At 34.9% G+C, this 10,084-nt stretch overlaps 1 pseudogene across 1 annotated transcript; it reads right to left on the reverse strand.

Moving 5' to 3' along the window:
- Positions 1-317: 317 nt before the first annotated feature.
- Positions 318-3,870, reverse strand: LOC149157035 (heat shock factor protein HSF24 pseudogene; annotated as a pseudogene). Its single transcript, XR_016263391.1, has 2 exons — positions 3,661-3,870; positions 318-905 (listed from the first exon to the last, which is right to left on the reverse strand). The product of XR_016263391.1 is annotated as a heat shock factor protein HSF24 pseudogene (transcript).
- Positions 3,871-10,084: the final 6,214 nt, after the last annotated feature.

Below are 10,084 nucleotides of genomic sequence, written 5' to 3' on the forward strand. Positions count from 1 at the left end.
TAAATATAAAACGAAAGGTTTAAGTCCTTACAGCAGGCATTTTACCGGAGATGTAATTTTCTTCAACTGCAACCATTTTGGCTACAGGAAAAACAGAGAGCGTAGTTCAAAACAAAGAAAAAACCTCCCTTGTGGGAGTGAAATCAGTTGGCACACCTTCCAATTTTGCGAATCATCGGTTCAGGTTGCGCATTATCGTTAGATCCTGGAAGGGGTCTTTTGCTAGGAAGCAGAGGTACGCCAAACAGCTTGGGGTTTCCTTTCTCGTCATCATCTTCTTCTATCTTTACAGAAATGTAACTTTTCCTACCTACTTCTCAACATGCACCATCTACAAAAGGTGGCCTCTTTGAGGCCATGCTTTCTTTTGCCGAGCTTGAAACAAAAGGGTCGTCATTTGCCACAGAAACTCCCGAGCTCAAAGAGCTACCAGGAAAATCTCTTGAAATCTCCTCTCCTCCATATTGTTCCAAATAATCTTTTAACCGTGCCAACATTGACAACCCTTCAGAAGGACCAACATTTTGGGACAGAAAATTTGCAACATGATCTGCTGATGTGATATTTACATGCCTGGATAAGAAGAGCAAAAGCTGGCTGTGGAGCTTCTTCATTTGTGTCAGCTCAGATACCAATAACAGATTTTCCTTTTTCAGTTTCTCATTTTCTTCAATTGCATTCTTATGGCTAAGAGCATCCACCCCCGTGGAAGAATTAGGAGAGGAGGTGGAAGACCACGTTTGCTCATCACCAGAGTTAGATGGTGAAATAGATCTGTTCTCAGGTGGTGGAGGAGGTTGTATTAGACCTTTTCTTCTGTGTATTTCAGAAAGTAGCTGCTTTTCCCCCTTGTGAAAAAACTCATTTGAGAACTCCCATCTGTCTGGTACAATCTTCCGAAAGCCCTGTATGACGGAACATAGTGTTACTGTAAGTTTCCACAATAATACTTTTGTAATTGCTGATATTCAACAAATAAATATATGTGATATACACCACAAAAGCATGCCATTTGAAACCTGCTTTTAAAACACATTCATAACAAAAATTTCATTAAAACTACAGGTTCATCTATTAACAACAGCTACAGGAACATACAACAGAATTTATATGAATGTGTGTAATGTTTAAAAAATAGAACAAGGTTAGTCTATTAACAACAACTACATGAATAGACAACATATTTTATATGAATGTGTAATGTTAAAAAAAAAAACAAAAACAAGCTGTAGCTTTAACATGGCCACAAATTAACTAAAACGAGAACAATTGTGCTAACATATCAATATCGCAAAGAACAACATCTTGATTATATTACATCAAAGCTAACAACAATGTTTCAAAATATCTTTATTCAGCATGGTTGGGACAAAATTGGAATGGCTCTGTAAAATATTGATAGAAAGTGGAACTAGATCAGAAAATTTGGAAAAATTAGGTCAGAAAAATGGAGGACATTATCTGCTCCTTGGAATTTTTTCCACACTAGTTAACAAGAATTGCAATATTTTCAAGTATTAATTGAATTCTGAACCAAAAACTACAAAAACTTGTTATGTAGGGGATGTCAAGCAAAAAATGTTGTTTATTGTGGTATTCGTTAATTTATATACCTATTATATTAAAAATTATATAATCTTTTGCAAAATAACATTTAGATCATAGTAATCAGTTTCCAAAAGTTCAGTAGGTTTCAAAAAGTTTGGGATTTCAAATAAAATTTGTAGGCTTGAAGAAAGGTGCAGAAATATGTAACCTACAAAATCATACTTCTAGATGATAGACCACGAGGAGCTTGACTAACAGATTCAGAGTGGGTAGTGATATTCCCTTCAGCAGGGTTCAATTCCCTCCCAAGTGTATGGAATGTTTCACCCCATGAAATAGTGGCGTTGTCACAGAGACATTAAATAGGGCCAGATATGGCATTTGTCATACGGTGCAGCAATGCATCCCACCTTTTGACAGGTATTGGCACCTGAGTGTAAGGAAGCATCCTGTGATACTCTTTCATACTTCTAATGATACGTATTACCCAGAAATTAAAATTATCAACAGTGTAGTACATAAATATACAGAAAAGTAGTAACTTGAAATATGCAAAAGTCTCAACAATAACAAATTCAGAGTATCCATAGTTCAAAGAAATAGCTGAGAGTTAAAATGGAAATTTAAACATCTACAAAATCATTGGAGGCATAAGTTAGAACCTTGGGCACGAAACATCTCTGATGGATCATAGGTTTGTTGTTTGGTCTGGGGTTGTATGTTACAGTAGATTGAGACTCTTGACCAATATTATGCATCTTATTTCAAGCAAAGAATGCCTGTCTGATTACAATATGTGTTTTAAGGCTCCAAGTCGGGGATTGCACGTTAGAATGGACTGAGACTCTTAACCAGCATTATGTATGTTTGGCATGTATTAAGGGTTCAATTCAGAGTTGAGATTGTATAAGCCATTTACAGAGGAGGGTAGGTTCAAATAAATTTAGGACTGATCCACGTTACTTTCCCACAACATTCTTCTGCAGCACTTTGTGAAGTTAAAAACACAAAACTTTAACTAAAATCTATAGCGTTTGACTGTTTCTTTTACGATCTTGTGACTTAACTGATAAGAAGGTCGGAAGCAGCCCTTATTTTGATTAATCAAATTAAGGTTCGGCGTTTCGTTGCCACCAATGGATAAAAAGCAATACACTACAGGCGACAATTTCGTAATGTCTTATTGCGAATGTAGATATACATCCTTGGAAAATAATGATAATGAAATCAATCCAAAAACCAAAATAATAAAGTTAATATGTAGCATTACATAACGGAACTATTTAGACATGAGGGAAAAAACAAATATCCCTGTTAAAAATTGTCTACTATCTTTTATATTAATATATACTCTAAACAGGTATGAGCCATAGAAAAGACAACTCTTGTTATAATATCTGAATGGCTAATCCCTGTTAAGGGTTGTCTTATGTCTCATCTATACACAACTCGTTAAGGCGATTAGCCACAAGTATATTCTATAGACAAGGCAACTCTCTTATATAGGAAAGAGCTCTGGTTATAATATCTTAGTAGCTACTCTATGTTAAGAGTTGTCTTGTGGCAGGCGCACACATATATAACTCTTTACAGGCAGGGACTAGCCAAGCATATTATATGTATTCTGCAAAAATAAGAATATATAAAGAGTAGCTATTAAGAGCTCTGTAAAAACATTATCGAAACTCAACAAACCAAAAACCATTACAGAGTTCTTAAGCGAAATAAACTTATGTGTCTTCATAAATCCTAAAGATAGATAAGCGAGTAGGATAGGGTTTTAAGAAGACGGACAGAAAAAGAAAAAGAAAAAGCGATGGCAGACAAAATAGTTGCTGAAATCAACAAAAATTTATCGAAAGAAACCCTTTGGCAAATACCTCAGAATCCTTCGCGGATGCTTAAAACTTCGAAAAAGAAAGGTGTAACAAATTGCACAAATCGAAATACGTTTCATATTTAGCTTGCTCTGTCAAAATGATACTCTTAACATGAATAAACTATTTAAATGCAAAATACTTACATATGTATTTAGTTGGTGAACAAAACTTGAGAAATTGTTGTGCTTGATACTCTTAACATGAATAAACTATTTAAATGCAAAATACTTACATATGTATTTAGTTGGCGAACAAAACTTGAGAAATTGTTGTGCTTGAAGTAATTCGGCAATAAATCTCTGGCGAATTCTGCAGGCCGCCAAACAATAAACGTTGTACCCGCTTCATTCCATGAAATTATATCATCCGTGTTCGAATCATCCACCAGCTGATATGTCTTAATTATATCATCCGTGTTCGAATCATCCACCAGTTTTCGGAATTAAGAATTTAATTAACAAACTTTGGCAGCAGAATAGCTCTGCAGTTGTCCTGCCTCAGGAGTGTCTGAGGTGTGAGCACTATGTGGCAACAACTACTTATTTCAGTTGCATCTTCCTGTGTGTTGGAACATTGTTGGTAGAAGCAAAAATGCTAGCAGCAGCCAGTTCTGAAGAATTAAATGCCTGTATCAATTAAAATCCAATACTCATCTTCTTGGGTCTGGATGTTGTTGTTTGGATGGATCAATCATCAAACAGTGTAATTGACAACTATGGAGATGTGGGCCTTGATAATAAAACTGTTTTAAAAGAATGGTATCTCATTCTCATCTTCTTGCTAACCTTCATTCAAATATTTATTTTAGCTGTCTTTTGCATTTTCCTGTGCGTTAGGAATAACTCCTCCTCCAACAACAATCACACCAACAACCCCTACTACCCCAATCACAACCCCTACCACCCCAACAGTTACCCCTTACACCCCTCCCTCAACACCTACCACAACAACACCGACAACCAGCTCAAGCCAAAGTTGGTGTGTAGCAAAGCCTGGTACCCCTGATTCAAGCTTGCAGGTTGCTCTGGACTATGCTTGCGGGCTTGGAGGTGCAGACTGTACAACAATTCAACAAATTGGCACGTGCTATAACCCAGATACTGTTTTTTTTCATGCTTGCTATGCTTTTGACAGCTACTACAAGAAGAATGGCATGGCCCCTGGTACTTGTGACTTTGCTGGCAATGCAATTGTGACTACTCAAGATCCAAGTAAGCTATATGCCCTTATGCGAAGTTTGTTTTTTGCCCCCTGTTTTTCTTTTCATTGAATTTCTCAGTTTATATGGATTCCTATGGTCCTGTGGTGACGATAAACGTTTTATCCACTTTTACATAGTTTGTTGTCTGCTTGTTTTGTTTCACTGCGTCAACTTCTTGGATACCTTCCGCTGAGTCTCATCTTTACATTGTGTTAGATGATAGTTGAGTTGCATGCTTATGATTCATCTACCCACTTCCATGCCTGGTTGAGCTCATCTGAATGCAAAGACATCCTCCGCTGATATACATTTTCCCATTGTAGGTTCCACCATGATAAGTAAGTGACATGATTGTAGACCCATTTCCTGCCTGTTGTCTGTCTTAAAACTGCATGCAACCTTCAAATGTAAACACTCGTTATGGATAACTTGTATTGTTCAGGATATTTCCTTTTGGTTTAATGATGGAACTGTGTGATGTATTAACAGAGAGTTATATTTGTAGGCAATCTGCTCTTCTGCATACAACATAACTTTCATTTATACCTGGATATATTGCATATTATTTTTTTCTTTATTGATTTTGTTATGAGAAGCTAAGGGTATGCATACTAAGTTTCCTTTATACCCACTCTGTCTTCTGCAAATTTTACTGTTCCAGTTTATATGAATATAAAAGACGTTTTTGTTTTTTGTGCACCGTTTTGGTTCTGCTAGATTCAAGATATTTGACTGTGATTAATATGTTTGACATTATACATTTTCGAAAATCTTCCCTTCATGGGTTAACATGATATACAAATTGAGGCTTGAAATTGTGTGAGACTGGAGAATGCATTGCACTCATGCAAATCTTCCTTTATGGATTTTGTGATGACAGGTACTGGGACATGCACATTTCCACAAAGGTATATACTAAGGAACCGCATTCCTCCTCCTATCTTTTGTTCATTTTTCTGTTCTACAATAAGTACTTTTTCAAGTTTTCATACAGAATTGAGAATCAAGATTTACTGGATTTTTGATATATTTTATGTTATATCTCAGCTTATAGTTTTGTAGCATTCTGATTTTTCCAAATTACTTGCAGCAGTAGCAGTTCATCACTTCTTAATACAAGCATACCTGCATCTGGTGGCTTGGGTGGTACTAGTATTCCACCAACATCGGGCAATAATGGTGATGCAACATCCATATTCTTCTGTGTTCCTGTTTTCTTTGCTTTGTTTTCTTTGATTGTATCTATGATGGTCGGAAAACAACTTTAGATGATATCGATCTCTATTGGGTGAATCGAGGAGAAACATCAAGATGTTTTAGTTGGAATAGCTAGTGTAGATAGAGAGCTAGAGGATGTACATGAAAAAATCTCCGGAGTTCGATCCCATTTGTCCCAACATTTTTTTTGATGTAATGGGGGGAACGCTAGGAGAGACTTTGAAAATGGGTACACCAGTGCAGTTCAGGTAATTCTTTCACTTTGTAGGAAAGAGAGGTTAAATATAGTTGGTATGCAGGTTTCACTCGGACAAATTGGTTCCACATTTTTTAGTTCACTATCAAGTAAAAGCTTTACAAGAGCAAACAATTGTCCATTTTCTGCAGCGTCCTGATTTCATGCTATACTCCTTAGTATTCGGAATTAAGAATTTAATTAACAAACTTTGGCAGCAGAATAGCTCTGCAGTTGTCCTGCCTTAGGAGTGTCTGAGGTGTGAGCACTATGTGGCAACAACTACTTATTTCAGTTGCATCTTCCTGTGTGTTGGAACATTGTTGGTAGAAGCAAAAACGCTAGCAGCAGCCAGTTCTGAAGACCTAAATGCCTGTATCAATTAAAATCCAATAAATGATATAGTGTAGCAGATTTCTTCTAGGAGCTTCTTGGTACTCAAGCAAACAAAGTATATCATTATCACTGTTATTAAAATGCATCTTGTATTCAAAGCCATGCTCATCTTCTGGGGTCTGGATGTTGTTGTTTGGATGGATCAATCATCAAACAGGTTAATTGACAACTATGGAGATGTGGGCCTTGATAATAAAACTGTTTTAAAAGAATGGTATCTCATTCTCATCTTCTTGCTAACCTTCATTCAAATATTTATTTTAGCTGTCTTTTGCATTTTCCTGTGCGTTATCGGTGGGGATGTATTTTTCACCGGAACCAACAACTATATCTAAATACCCAATTGCCTGGTCATATGTTGTTAACACAACATAATGGTAATAGTGCAGTAGTTTTTTCTTAATAGATATTGGCATTTAAGCAAAGAGTGTGGACTGGACACCATTTAGAAGCAGGCATGCATGCAATGGAGTATTAATATGTAAATTGTGTGTGCAGGCGAGTGCCATTAAATTTCTGTTATGAACTCGTTGCAGTGGGAGATATTTTTATAAGAAAAATTGCAGCCTTGTCGGATAGTTCTTGCTTTATTGTTTCATTGCTTATACATGGATATTCAGCTCATACAAAAGGTTGTATCGATCTGGTTGGTATTGAGAGTACTTGGTCTCAGGGTGTATCGATCTGGTTGGTTTTCAGAGTACTGGGTCTCAGGCCTTTTGCAGTTTGGTTTGCCTTTCATAATTTTTATGATGTAGAACTTTCATTCTGTATCAAGTAGAACTATCACTCTGCAAGTACAGTTTTACTATTAGCTTTGTAAATATTTTTCCTTAGCAATAGCTTATGGCTTGGACAAGAAGGGTGGAGAGGAAAATATTGTTGTTTTTGATCTTGGCGGTGGCACGTTTGATGTCAGTGTTCTAACTATTGACAACAGAGCTTTTGAGGTTTTGGCTACAAACGGTGATACCCATCTTGGAGGTACTCTGTCTGAACTCTGTCTGGCAGTTTTACATTATGAATTTGAATACGTGAACAATTTTACATTATGAATTTGAATACGTGCATGGTGGCTATGATTGACTTTTTTGGTTGGCTTTCGAGCTTTGAACTTACCAGGATGTACACTAATATGCAGGTGAGGACTTTGACCAAAGGATAATGGAATATTTCATCAAATTGATCAAGAAAAAGCACGGACAGGATATTAGTAAGGATAGCAGAAATGAAATAAGACATTCAATGTGTTCCTTGTAATATAGATATAAACAAAACATCTAAAGAAAAGTAATTGCACAATGATCCAGTCCAAGAAAACAAGGTTTTCCACAAACCAATTAACTCTTTTAGAAAAATTCAAAAATTCCAATTAAATAATCCTATCGGCCTCTCTTTGTACCTTTTGGGACAATTGCTAGTTTATTCTATGAGAAAACCATGCCTACTTAGGCGGGAAGAGGCAAATTAAATTGTTTCTTACCTCCTTATTTTCAATTTCACTAGATTAATATGTACAATTGGGATAATTTTTGGCCCATTTTACATTAAAATAAATACTCCACATGGTGCACTTCACAGATTCTACTTGCACTAGACTCGATGCAACATATTTTGAATTTACAGGACACATTGTGATGAATGTCTCTAGTGGGATGTGTCATTATCAATGCGTTATAAAATACAACACACAACTTGTGTTAGGTTATTCAATTAAATAATATACATCGATGCTAAGAAAAACATGGAGCATGGAAATTGTCAGTGTGCATTAACAATGTATCTTATCGTAGAAGATGCATCATCTTTGTAATAAATCTATTGGTGCATTGTAGAGAATAAACTACACTAGAGTGCCGTACTACATAGTTAGACTACAATTACAAAGTTTTTAATTTTATATTAGAAGTTTTAACCTATTATGCATTTCATATCTACATTAGCATCAATGCACAAATGAACATGGAGCATGTTGAAAATAGTGGTACTTGTTGTCTACAATAGTGTATCATACTTGGTGCCTATTATTTATTAAAGAAAACATACATAATATGTTTTGGGCTAAACAATTACAAAGTTTCAAATTTGAGATTAAAAATTTAGCATATCAGTGTGTTTCATGACTGCATTAGCACATGTGCACCAAATAACATGAAGCACCATGAAAATGGTGTACTTGTTTTCTGATATAGCACACAACAAAAAGTGTGCATTATTTGTTGAATAAAACACACACCACATGTTTAAGCTATACATATACAAATTTTTTATGTTATATTAAAAAAACTAGCATAGTGGTACGTTTTATGACTAAATTAGCATCAATTTGCAAAATAATATTGTGCACCATGAAAAGTGTAATGCTTATTTTTTGATATAGCATGTTAGGCATGCACATTATCTATTAAAAACACACTAATTACTTAGCACATTATTTTTGAAATAGAAATTAATTTCAATCTTTATAAACACAAAATGGTTAATATATATGTGTGTCATATATATATATATATATAGATAGATAGATATACGCCTAAAAAAAATATATTTAAATAAGAGATGATGCCGACAATTATAGAAGTAGTAGCAATAACAACAGGTTGACACTCACAACTTTGTACATAAGTTGAAAGCTAGAGAGAGGAAGAGGGAGAGGATCCCTCACCCTATTACACCTTAGACTCGTGCCCTTTTGAGAAATGTTGTCCTTCTCAAGTTTTATGAGGAGGCTACATCCCTCATGGGGAACTCATCCTTTTTACAATAGTTAATCTATCACTAAGGTCATGTCAGGCACATATTCAGGGTTGGATTTAATGTATGATATCAACCCATGGAGGACAATATTTATTTTACCATTAGTGTTAGGGTTATGCCTTAACCCCCTTAGATATTTTATTAATGTATGAGGCCACCTTCCTTGAATAATACCCATAAAAAAATAGCTAATTGTCATTCATTATAATAATAAGTTTTTCTAAATTAATAAGGCAAAAATTAGTTGGTTGATTGTCATTATATGAGGCCCATAGGTAGCTAATATTCTCTATGGATAACTATATAGAGTGTAGAAGGTTATGTAATGTTTTGATAACAATTGTTGTTGTATTTAGAGCATTTCTTTTAGGGGTTGCCCCTTTGAAGAGGCTAATGAACACAAATTTTTATTTTGTATTATCAAAGAGATATTTCCTAGGGTTTATCTCTCTTTTTCTCTTGGGTTCTTGGATTGTGAACTATATTTTATCTGAATTACACGACAAGTGGAATCATAGATCTTTTTTGTCCATGAAATGGGAGTTTTTTTTGGTTGATTTTTTATGAAAAATGAGGATTCTAGAATTCATGTAAATTTTTAAACTTTTTGTATATAATTTGATGTAATGTAATAATTGAATTCCTTCAAAAAATTACCAAAAGAAAAATCATCCACAATGGAGTTCAAAAAGTGATGTTATCCACAATATAAAATTGACAATATTTCTAGTTCTCTTTTTTTTTTTTTTAAATAAATGGAAAGGCCATGAATTTTGATAAATCGAATATATGATAGGCAATGCAAATTTCAATCAAACTAGTGCCACTAGATCTAGAGAAATTATGGCA

The sequence above is a fragment of the Pinus tabuliformis genome, chromosome 9, assembly GCF_031772625.1.
Source record: "Pinus tabuliformis cultivar Carrire ecotype Pingquan chromosome 9, CPIR1, whole genome shotgun sequence".
In the NCBI taxonomy this organism is placed as follows: domain Eukaryota; kingdom Viridiplantae; phylum Streptophyta; class Pinopsida; order Pinales; family Pinaceae; genus Pinus; species Pinus tabuliformis.